At 57.6% G+C, this 11,547-nt stretch overlaps 1 long non-coding RNA gene across 7 annotated transcripts; it reads right to left on the bottom strand.

Annotated features, from left to right (window-relative positions):
* Window positions 1–1,365: 1,365 nt before the first annotated feature.
* Window positions 1,366–9,996, bottom strand: LOC137204333 (uncharacterized). Of its 7 annotated transcripts, XR_010933543.1 has the most exons (8): window positions 9,565–9,996; window positions 6,994–9,415; window positions 5,655–6,145; window positions 4,569–5,042; window positions 2,740–4,492; window positions 2,472–2,604; window positions 2,094–2,247; window positions 1,366–1,914 (listed from the first exon to the last, which is right to left on the bottom strand). It is a non-coding gene; the product is annotated as an uncharacterized lncRNA (long non-coding RNA). The 7 variants fall into 7 exon arrangements; XR_010933541.1 differs by having other exon boundaries at window positions 2,740–5,010; XR_010933540.1 differs by having other exon boundaries at window positions 3,282–5,042.
* Between the last annotated feature and the right edge of the window lie 1,551 nt (window positions 9,997–11,547).

Genomic DNA, 11,547 nt, shown 5'->3' on the forward strand with positions numbered 1-11,547 from the left:
AGGGTAGAGGCTCCAGGGGGGCTGCTGCGCACGTAACAGACCACAGGATATGCCCCCAGACAGGGGGCCCCCTGGCCCACAAGTCCACGTTCCTGAGCTGGAGAAACCCTGCCTGGGACAAGCTGGGCTGACCCCAAAGCCGGGGAGAGACCAGCTTCCGCTGAGACATACTGTTTCATCTGGGGAGGGGGTCGGGGGTGTCTGAGCAAATCCTGCGCTCTGCTGAGAAGGAGACACGGTGTGGGGGGAGAGGACAGGTGCTGAGGAGGTGACTACAGTGTCTGCTACAGAACTGAGTCCCTCCTCTCGGGGCTGGTTCTGATTCCGACGCTGATGTGTGCGGTGGTCAGGGAAGGCGTCTGGAAGCAGACTCGGCTGAAAGAAGCTGATCACGACGGGCCTCTCGGGTCTGCGAGAGGCCAGCAAGGATGCCCTCTGCTTCGGCCACAAGAAGGTAGGGGCGTCCGGGGCCGCGGACGCCCCCCAGACCGTGCGGCAGCTGGGGTCAGAGAAGGGACAGGACGACCTCGCGAGAGAGGCTCAGCTCACCAAGTCCCGGCAGGATTTGGTAACGCTGGTGCGTGAAACGTGCACATGTTTAATTCAAGGACGAGAAAACTTGAAAGGTCTGTTCGTCAGACTGGACAGCAAGGAAGAGAGTTCTCACACATCTCAATCCACAGCAAGTCCACAGCCTGCCTGTGGGCGACGACCCACCTGAAAGGCCAGGTGAGCCGAAGGGACCCTTTCTACCCAGCTGACACTTCCTCGGTGTGTGGCCCGGCGGGGCGCAGGGGTGAACACCATATAGACGTTGAGGTTCTGCTAAGCAAAGGGTAGTGGGTGCTGGCCGAGGTGACCTGGGTGTCAAAGGAAAGGAGGAACACCTCACTCTCAGCATCTAGCGCGTGAAAGGCACCGTCAGGAGGAGATGCAAACACTGCATTTGAGAACTCGCTGATTTCTTCCTCTCAACTTTGCAGCTGAAGGTTGGTGGAAGGAACAGAAATGCTCACCAGAAATGTCAGCGTGATTACACGTTTAGAGCGACCTGGGCTTGTCTGCCTCCGTCCCTTCTGGAACACGGGTTTTCTGCCCGCCCAGTTCAAGGGAACCTTCAGAGAAAGGCCACCTGCGTCGGTGCAGTGCGGTGACCCCAGATTTTTTGGAAAGGGCACCACGTCCTCTGCACACACGGCCCCTTCTAAGGGGATGGGAGCCCCGAGGGCTTCGGTTCTGAACTGGGTCCTATGCCCTGACTGCTTTTTATGCTAACCCTTCTAGAGTTTTCTTTGAGGATTAAATACATACTTTACTAAATCAACAGATTACTTGGCATCCTGTGGTATGAAAACGCAAAACCAAAAACAACAACAACAAAAAACCCCTGAGAAATGCCTTTATTTAAAAAATGCATTTAACCATCTGCACATGTGCCGGCCGCTCGGCGGTGCCGCCTTTCATTTTGAATCGCAACTACAGGGAGATTATAAACGTCGGATTTTATGAGGCCCTGGGAGAAGATGTATTAGCTTCGATATCGTAAATTACCAATGTATGGACACTATTACCTTGATAAGATGTTTACAAACAGACATATGGAGAGGAAGATTTTAAAGGAAGGGAAAACTGCTCTTTTTAATTGTTCAGTTGCATCGGCCACTTCTAGAAACAGATGGACCTGGAGTCTGGGGCTGGCGTCAGACCTTTCCTTCTACGCGGCTCTGAAATGCAGGCGGGAACGTTCATGTTGAATCTCTTTGTCAGGGGCAATGCCACGTGGCCAAGGGATGCAGTCACGTGTCAAGTGTCAAGGCTGAGGAAAGAGGCCAGGTGGGGAGGGTGACCACACCTGGATCTGGTCTATGTCAGGTCACCCCGAGACAACTCCTCATTTACAATTCTAAAAGGAAACTTGAAATTAAAGGTGGTTAGCTTGGCTTTTAAGATATGAGACCAGACTAACGACTGAATTATCACTGGGCATCCACAGGCCATTTTCAAACCAGAACGCCACCACGAGGAGCCTGAGAATTCCCCTTAGCTTCTGCAACTCTCCACACATCCAAGCTCCTCCCTAGGCGGTGTCTCACCTGGGCGAGGACTAGTGTCCACGGCTGTCCTTCCAGAACACGCTTCTAACATTTTCTGTCTCGAATTTTCCTCCGACGGTTGCCCGTTGACTGTGCTGTTCCAGAAAAAACAGGGCTGTAGACTTCGTGGCCCAGGTTTCCCGTCCACACCAGCCTGGGGAGAAGGGGCTCAGGTGCCCCGAGAAGGGAAAGCAGGTGAGCCCGGCGGTGGTCCAGCGGAGACCCCTCTGGGAAGGGCTGCTCTGGTCCCGGCTTCCTGGGGAGGGGGAGCTCGGGAGGCCCACCGCCAGCGGGGGCAACCGCTCCCACCCTCGACCCCTGCGAGGTGTTCAGGGAGCACCTCTCTCCTGAACCGGAACACTCCTGGGAAGCATGCACGATTACGCTCATTTTGCAGATGAGAAAACTGATCCCTCCAGAGGTCAGAGGATCGCCCGAATGCCCGAAGCTACAGCAGCACAGCACCGAGATTCACATCCACCCGGTCTGACCTGCGTCCCAACACTGTCACCTGCACAGGGACAGGGCTCTGGTCAGGCACCTGGGCTGCGCGCAGGTGGGTCTGCGCCCCTGCCCCTCCCCCGGGACTGCGGGTCGGCCGCTTGGTGGCCCAAGGTCAGCGTGGGGCTTCCTTCAGGCCTGAGACCTGTGATGAGCAACCAGGCTCTCCCTTCAACCGGCGGCGATCTGGTCGGGGTGAGGCTGGAGGTGGGGTGGCCCTCGCCCAGGGACCGACCCTGAGCACCCCGAGGGCTCGGAGAGCGCAGCCCGAGACCTCCGCCTGGAGCCCCAAGCTGTAGCGTCCTGGCATTTCAGCCACTGCCAAAGGGGACCCGGGAGGGATGTGCTGGGTTTCGGTTTTCACGCCCGGACAAGGAGAGGTGTGCCCTAGGTCCCCTGAGGAAGAGGGAAGTGACCAGCGGTGATGGACAGAGGAGACCCTCCTGCTGCCTCAGCGACAGCCAGCATCACAGGGTCTGTCTGACCGGTGTCCGTCCCCGAGTTGTCCCCTCTGGATAGAAGAAGGGAGGGGAAGCCCACCCCACCACCGGGGGCAGGCAGGGCAGGACTGGACCCCCGGGCGGCTCTGTCCTCAGGCTCTGCGTGGCCCCGTCCCGGTCACGTGTCACCCAGGAAGGGGGCTCGGGGAGCCGGGCCGCTGTGACCCACGTCCACTCCCTTCCTGACCCCCCTTATCTGGAGCACGTGTCCTCCCTCCTCGCGGTCGACGTCTGGATCTGTTTCCGCTTTGGGTGCACGTGCAAGCCAGTTATTCCATCCCTTCTGGGCCGGTTCTCCATCAGTTCAGGCCCAGCAGCCTCCGGGGAACAGGGAGTGTGTGTCTGGAGCTGGACCAGGGGAGGGTGCGGGTCCTCAGGATGACTCTCTGCGTCCCCTCCCCGCCTTTCCCACGGCTGGCGCCCCGCAGGACTGCTGGGGACACCGGTGTCTCCCACGGCTGGTCCAGCCCAGGGGCCGGTTCCCTGACCTGTGGGCATCGGTGGCCCAGCTCCTTCTCCACCACCGGGAGCACCTCGGACCAGCACCTGGAGAAGCCCCGCACGTCCCCCCCTCAACTTGAATGCGCGTGTGAGGAAGCAGGCCTTGAGGCATCTCCGCTGCGGAATGGTCTGTGCGTTGACTGTCAGAAATGGGCTGAAGGGCCTCACTGCCGCCGGGCCCGTTCTTTGAACCTGTTACCTTTACTTGGAGAGTATGTAATAAAAATAAGGAGAAAGCCTTGATCTGCCAACTAGTTCTGCATCCTCACACGCAGGAGAAGCTCAGGGCTGTCCGAGGTTTGAGGACCCCGGCAGATTTTGAGCCACAGAGAAAAGAAAGAGCCGCCCGGAGGAGCCGCATGAAGGCGCCCAGAAGTGGCCGCTTCTGCTCCGCGACTGCCGCACAGAGGTGACAAGGAGGGGCACCTGCACCCTGGCCACTCCCCCGGGGACCTGCCCACCGCACTCGCCCGCAGCCCACGTCGTGGTTCTGGTCCCATCTCAGCCCCAGCACCGCCGTCTGAGCTGAACCACAGCTAAGGTGCTTCCCTGCATCCACATTCCCAAATTAGAAGGAAAAGAGTCGTCTTTGGGTGCTGTCGGCTCCTGACGAAAAGGGGCGAGTGAAGATGCTGGTCTCTCCAGGTAAATAAGCATCGCACCGGCTGAGAAGTGAGTTCCCCTCACAGGACAAGTCACCACAGGTGTCTCTAACTGAGGCACAGGTGAGCCGGCTTCCTGTCCTCACAATCACCCTTTTCATGCTCTCCGGTCCGGGTCCCAGGTCCCGTCCAGCCGTGCCCCTGCCCAGTCCCTGCGGAAGCTCCCCGGCCTTGTTAGGCGTTAAACGTCCTTATCAATAACTGCTCTGCGCCCCGTTTATCTGGCTGAAGGCACCTGTGGAGCAATAAAAGACTGTTGGAATTGCTGCTGGGGTGGGGAGTCAAGGAAGCTCAACCCACAGGGGACGGACCGTTGCTCAGGTCAACAGCGTCTGATCCGCAGGAACAAACATTCACATCAAAGTGGCTGGATCCTCAAGGAAGCCACACATTGGCCATAAAAGTGAACGTGGGGTGAATGCGGCTTTGTTCCCTGGTCAGGTGGCATGTGTCAGTCCTGAGAGAGACGTGAGCCTGCCAGCAGGTCCGGGCTGGGAGAGAGATCTGGAAACACCCACCGAGACAAGGCTGCAGACCATAGGTCAGGCCCCCAGGGCAGACCCCAGGCTCGGGCTGTGTCCCACCCTACATCTCTGACGGGCTGTACCCTGGGGTACAGTCCACACCATAGTGCGCCAAAGCCTGGGACGGTCCACCCTGAAGAGCGCCAAGGGCCGGGAAGGTCCACACTGCAGGGGGATAAGGGCCGGGAAGGTCCACACTGCAGGGGGACAAGGGCCGGGACGGTCCACACTGCAGGGTGACAAGCGCCGAGACGGTCCACACTGTAGAGGGCCAAGGGCTGAAGTCTACTCCCAATGCCCGCATGCATGCGTACATGTATGTGTGCGCTTGTGTGCACGTGTGTGCGCGCACCCTTGGGGCACTGAGCTAGGCTGGCGCCTTGGCCCCGACATCTTCCCCAGCTCCCTCCCTCTGCTCTGCCCCAGGCCCTCCTGTGACCTCCTGCACCCAGGCTGCCTCCTTGCCCCCTAGTCGATGACCGGCATCCGCCCCGACCCAGACAGGACACGGAGACCAGCGCTGAGGCCAAGGCCAGACCCGCTGTGCTCCTCACAGGGTGCAGGGGGAGCAGACCCACCCTCCAGCCCGACAGGCCAATGGCTCCCCCGCGTCTCCACCCCGGATCGGATCTGTTTCCCTGCATTTCCTGCCTGACGCGGGGAGGGAACCCGGGCCTGGGACAAACCCTGGGCAGCAGTGCCCTCTGGTGGCAGCTCTTCCTGCGGTGCCTCCCTCCTGGTTCTGGACCCCAAACCGAGTGGAGCTGCAGCCCCCGCGTGGGAGGGACACTGCAGCCTGACCTCTCATAATGGTGTGAACTGTGTCCCCAGAAAGATGTGCCCAAGCCCAACCCTGGTGCCTGTGAACGGTACCTTATTTGGAGATTTGGCCCTAGGAAGCCCATGCACCCTCTGTAGGGAATTCCGCATCAAAATCAGAAGTTTGAGGTTGGCTTTGGGTGAAAATGGATGAATCCACAGCCACGACGGCGCAGGAACGATGAAGTGGGAGACGCAGGCTCGCCGGGCGGGAGTGACGTGTGTAGGTGTCTTTAAGTGACAGAGACAGAGGGGGCTCCGAGCCCCGCAGGGAGTGGGTGTGGCCAGCAGCTCTGCAGCCTCAGGCCCTGAGGCAGCGCCACCTCACAGTGACAGCAGGTCTCAGCGGTGGCCTTGAGCTGCCGGCACAGCCCAGGGCAGGAGAAAAGCCGTCGAGGTCCCAGAAGTCGCAGGGGAATTGTGACCCGTCCACACAAGGAAGAGCCCCACCCTTTCATAGGAAAGCTGGAAAAGTCTGGTTTTCTATCTTTTTGTGAGTTTCATCGTCTTCAATCGTGGACGCTGGGGGAAGATGGCAGGTCATCCTTTCAAAGAAAGAAATGTTTTTGAAGCCAAACCAGCCCCCCCCCCCAGGGCTGGGACTAAGGTGAGGAATGAGAACATCAATCCTCAAGATAAGTGACATTTAAAACAGTATTTAAAAAATTAAACTAATGCAAAAATCCATGGTGACCAAATACCAAAAGTTTAAGTAAAGACAGGATCAGGGTCACTGGCTTTTCTTTTCCTCTCCAGCTACCACGTGCCCCACCTGGCACCGGCCCCGTGAATTTAGGAGCAAAGGGATGCCGCCTTTCTCTGCCGGCAAGAGCGACAACCTAAATGGGTTTGGAAGTCTGGCTTCTTGGTATTTGTGAGGCAGTAACTAGCCTGTTTCACCTCCAGCTTCTGCGGAGGCTCGCCGAGTGTGACCAGCAGCATCGGGCTGGGTTACGTCCACGCGGCAGCCGGCCACGGCAGGCAGGGGGAGGGGCTCCAGGTAAATCACGTCACTTCTGTGCACTCTGTACAGTGGATGCAATGGGGTCTGTTCCCTGCTCCCTGGCAGGCTGCTGTGACCCTCACGGCCATGGCTGAGCCCAGGGGAGGGGCCGGCAAGCCAGGAAAAACTGACCATGTGCCCATCTCAGGATCCCTGTGACGGTTCCGGGGCCCAGATGCACATTCTCCTAGCTCCTCCCAGGAAAGCCTGCAGCACCTCTGGGTGTTGGAGAAGCGGCTTCTGCTGTGACCCCTTTGAACCACTTCAGATGAATTAAAGTGGACTTTGGGGACCAGATGAAAGGGCGGACTGAACGCAAAACGCTTATATTCATCCTTTTTAGGGGAAGTGATATTCTCGTCGAGCCTGGTAAACAGTGAACGTACTCACATGACTCAAGTTATCAGTCGTTTTGGCAACAGGAAGCCCTCGGCTTTTCCTAGAGCAGAGACGCTGGTCTAGGTCAGCCTCAGGCTGCCCTCATGATGCTCTCTGGGGACTGTGTTGATCAGTAACTTCAGCGGGTCCCCCGCGGCCTCAGACCTGACCCGAGGGCTGACGGCAGGCACTGGTAATCAGGGGTGCGCGGGTGGGCACTTTTCAAACATTCGCTGCCCCATTTATTTGTGTGGCTTTTGAAGAAACGACAGCGATGCAGGTGGCCGGCCGAGGGTGAGGGGATGTGGGGACATGGGGGACACCGGCCTCCCACCCTCCGGGACTGGGCTGAGGCTCACACCTGCCCCGGCATGTCCGCGGGATACCTTCCCTCCGACTTTCCCGACAGGCATCTCGCGGGTCCCGGTGTCACGTCTGCCTCTTCTCTGGGCAAATGACAGAAAGGGGTCAGGCAGCCTGTGCTTTCTGACCAAAGTCTCCATTCCAAGGCAGGTTTGCAGAATAACAGTTCATTTGCAGGGCTTTTTCCCAAATCAGGAAGTCTTCACATCCCAGGACCACAGCCTGTGAAAGCGAAGGGGTGACAAGACCCCCGGCCCCCCGCCCCCAGCCCCACTGCTGGCCAGGGCGGCTCGGAAGGGTCCAGCCCCTGTGCATCCTCGGGCACCTGCCGCACCGGGGGTCCCTGTGTCCGGATCCTCCCGGGCTCCTGCTGCCTGAGGGGTCCTGGCTTTAGCTGGGCTGGGCTGGTGGAAAGGAGCCGGCAGGGCGGGCTCCAAACGGCCCTACGACGGCCTTTCTGCACCCCAGGCCCCTCCCCTCCCGAGCAGTCCTCCGCGTCCAGGACCACGTCCAGCGCGAGCTGAGTCCGCCACCTGGTGGCAGGAGGTGACACTGCACAGAGGTCCGGCCCTTCAGCCTCCAGCCCCCCACGTCTGACCGGGATTTCCAGATCCACCATCCCAGCGCCTTCCCTGATGCGTTGCTGACGAGGCGACCACAAATCCTCATATTCCAACTCAGCTCACGAGCCCTGCGGCACAAAACCTTTGCCTCCACTCTACTGAAGTAATGCAAAAGGAACGGCGTTCCTTATTACCAACTTAATGCCAAGTAGTAAACAGATGGTTTATGGAAAGGTACTGCTTATACTTACGTTCATCTTCTCATTACACTGAAAACAGGTTTCCCATATAAATACACAAATTGCAGAATCAGATATGACATTATGTTAATGGTTCCGTTATATACACCGTATAAAGTAAATGCTGGTTTAAATTTTATATTGTAGGAAAGCAAAATCAGCCACAACACAAGGTAAACACATCTTTAGACGAGGTCTGCGTAGGTGATGGGCTCGTGGACGATGCAGTCTTCCGTGTTGTGTGCACAGACCACGCTGGAGGGTCAGGAACTGGGGCTTCTCTCCGGGACGGAGAGCCACCTGCACCGACTTCAGGGTCTGTGAAGGGCAAGGGCTGCTGCATCTTCCAGACTCCTTCCAGCCTCAGTAGGAGCGGTGAGAGAGTGAAGAGCTATAGGAAGATGAACGGTCCTCCCAGGCCGTAAAAATGCAAACAAGGAGCTGCTCTAAATACTATTCTTAATTTAAATACCTGAGGAAGCCTTAGAAGCACAGGACTGGACAGCGGGTGAGCGTGCTCTCATTCACTCAGGGAGGCACCGAGTTCCTCTCGTGGGCCAGCTGTTCCAGGTGCAGGTGGCAGGGAGGAGGGGACAGTGGAGGTCTCTTCCCTTGCACAGTGTGGGGAGCAGGGGGGCCATGGATGGACGGCACACAGATACAGAAGCAGTAACCGCAGGGGATGGTGCAGGGTGGGTGGGCAGTCACCCCGGGGGCTGGCAGGTGAAGGCACCTCCCCTGAGGAGAAGAGACCTGCAAGCCCGGAGGATGTGGCCGAGGAATACAGGTGAGCGACCAGGCGGAGGGGGCGCGGTGCTGAGCCCAGGGCAGCAGAGACGGTGCCGTCGGAGATGCAGGGCAGAGCCAGCCATGGGCATCACTGTGTGAACTGGAAGACTCCTCAGAGAGCCTGCCCTAGCCGCCTAGGAAGGACCCTCCCTCATTCCCGCACCTCCACAGCTGTGTAGGGAAAGCAGAGGGGCAGCAGGAAATGATGGTGGTGGGCTTGGGGGCCTCATGGGAGACAAGAGAGGCAGGTGGGGTGGGCATGAATCATGGAGATGCAGACCCAGGCTTAGGACGGTGGCAATGCCAGCAGGCAGGCCACAGACGATGGTGTTGGTCTCACACCCATCTCTCTCCATGGGGGTTCAAAGCAATGCCTAACGTGGTCCTGATGGCAGAATTTCACTTTGTCACGTGGCTTCATTCCTGTTTCCTGTTGCCTTTGTCACCTTTTCCCCAAGTTTTGGTTTTACCCCTGGAATCCTAGTGGATAAATAACAGGGGGAGGACCGCACCCTCAGCAAAGAGAGTGTGCATCTCTGGTGGATGCCCCCGCAGCCCGTCTGCTCCCTCCAGCACCAGGGATGCCCGGACCTGGGAAGGGCCTCTGGTTCTCCCGAGGCCACACTCACAGCTCAACCGAATAGAAGAAATGCAGCCCTCGATTTCCTCCAACACAGAGTCTGCAGCCCTGGGACCGGGAAAGCCAGGCAGAGGTCACCCTCTTCCTTCTGATTTTCACAGGAGGCCAGGTGTGGGAAGCCCCGGGCGGTGGGCGGCCCCGCCCAGACAGCCATGCGCGTTCCTGCCTCCGGGAAAGCTATTCCCTTCCTCAACGAAGAGACACCTGTGCGCTGAGAATAAAAATCCTTGAGTGATTCCTGTTCTTCCAATTCTCCTTTAAATGCAAAGAGGAGACAGAAAGGACACAAGGATGACACATTCTTTCCGCCCTGGAGAGGATGAGAACAGGGTCAGTCACAGCCACCCGCAGATAACTGCGCCCTGCTCTCTCCATCCAGGTCTCAGAGCTCTCTTGAAAAACACTTGTGATTCCAGCTCAACACTCCTTTCTCATTTTGCATGGCAGTTGCCAGAACCTTGCAGAAATATGTGAAGCGGGGTTGCAAAATACTGGAAGATCCACAGTGAGCCAGCAAGTCTGCAAATAATTTTCCAAACGAATAATGAAAATAATAATACTTCTTTGCGTAAGGGCGAGATCTGACAATTTTAGTGAGACCAGGTGTCCACCTAGAGGCTCCAGCTAGGAACAGAGCTGTGATTGCCCAGTGTGGGGTCAATCGCAAGCCTGGTGAAGGCGTCTAGGAAACTAAAGAGCTGTTCGGATTCCCAGGGCCGAGTGTGCACGCGCCATCCTGGATGGCTCCCGGCTCCTGGATCCGAGACGCAGGAGAAAGAGTGTCCAGTTCCATCGCAGAGCTGGTCGAGCTGGAGACTGTGAGGGAAGAAAGGGGCAGCACCGGCCCGAGCCGAGATCCTGGTCTCCCCTGACCCACCCGGTTACACACAAGAAGCCAGGGTAGAGGACGGTACAGAGAACAGTGGTCCCAACCTGGTGGCATATTTATAACAATTTGGGGCACTTCCTGAGGTCCTGATGACCAAGCCACACTCTAGCCAAACAGATGAGCACCTCGGCCGGGCCCCTGCACTAGCGTTTGTGAAGTTCGCAGGGGCCTCCAGCGCAGCCAGGGCTGAGGACAAGTTTGGCCACCACACAGGGACTGCTTCTCCCAGCAATCAGTGTCCAAGAGCCTCTCAGACCCTCTTTTCTCTATGGCGTGAGAGCACCGGACTCACGGCGGCTTCTGTACCTGCTGCTCTGAGAGGCCGCTGCTGAGACGGGTGGGAGGGGATGCAGCATCGACGGCGCCTGCCTCATCTCCGCGGCCGCTTTTCCTTCTCCGTGAACCTTGAGAAATGTGTCTTTCTTAAAATACCGTCTAGGGAGCAGTGCTCCGATATATTCTACGCGTTAAAACAGCTGTACTTGTTTTGTCTCCATACACAAGGTATACATATATGTGTTTGCAACAAATATACTCGGTACAGGAAATAGAAAGAAAAGGTGAAAATGACACCAGATCCCACTAGTTGAGGGCAGTGTGTCCACCACGCAGGAGCGGTTCGCAGTGGCCGCGAGTGACATGTGGAAACGTCAGATACAAAGCCCTGGTCCCCGCCCCAGGCCTCCTCCCCACAGTGTCATCTCCTTACCCGTCTTACCTTCCCAAGAACTGGGGCGGGCGCGGGGTCTGGGCTCGGTGCATTCTGCCCCCAGTTGCCTGTGAAGGGTCAACATTCTTTGGTAGAAGGAGAGGAGATTAGCGGCCACGAGGATGACAAAACTCCTGACTCAGAGGCGAAATAACATTCTCCTCACAGCATTTCTTCCCAAAACTGTCATTTCTGTTCGGGGGCTTTAGAAGATGATCACGTTTGTCAAATACAGAAGTCTGATACTTTCTTTTCGCAGGAGTCCTGGCCAAAGTGAAATAGAGCAAACCAGCATTTCTTCAAAGGAGTTTTGCACAGGTGCGTTGGCCCAGACTCTTCGGCCAAAGGTTTACCTGGTGGCTCAGGGCCCTGGG

This window comes from Pseudorca crassidens, chromosome 13, assembly GCF_039906515.1.
Source record: "Pseudorca crassidens isolate mPseCra1 chromosome 13, mPseCra1.hap1, whole genome shotgun sequence".
Lineage (NCBI taxonomy): Eukaryota > Metazoa > Chordata > Mammalia > Artiodactyla > Delphinidae > Pseudorca > Pseudorca crassidens.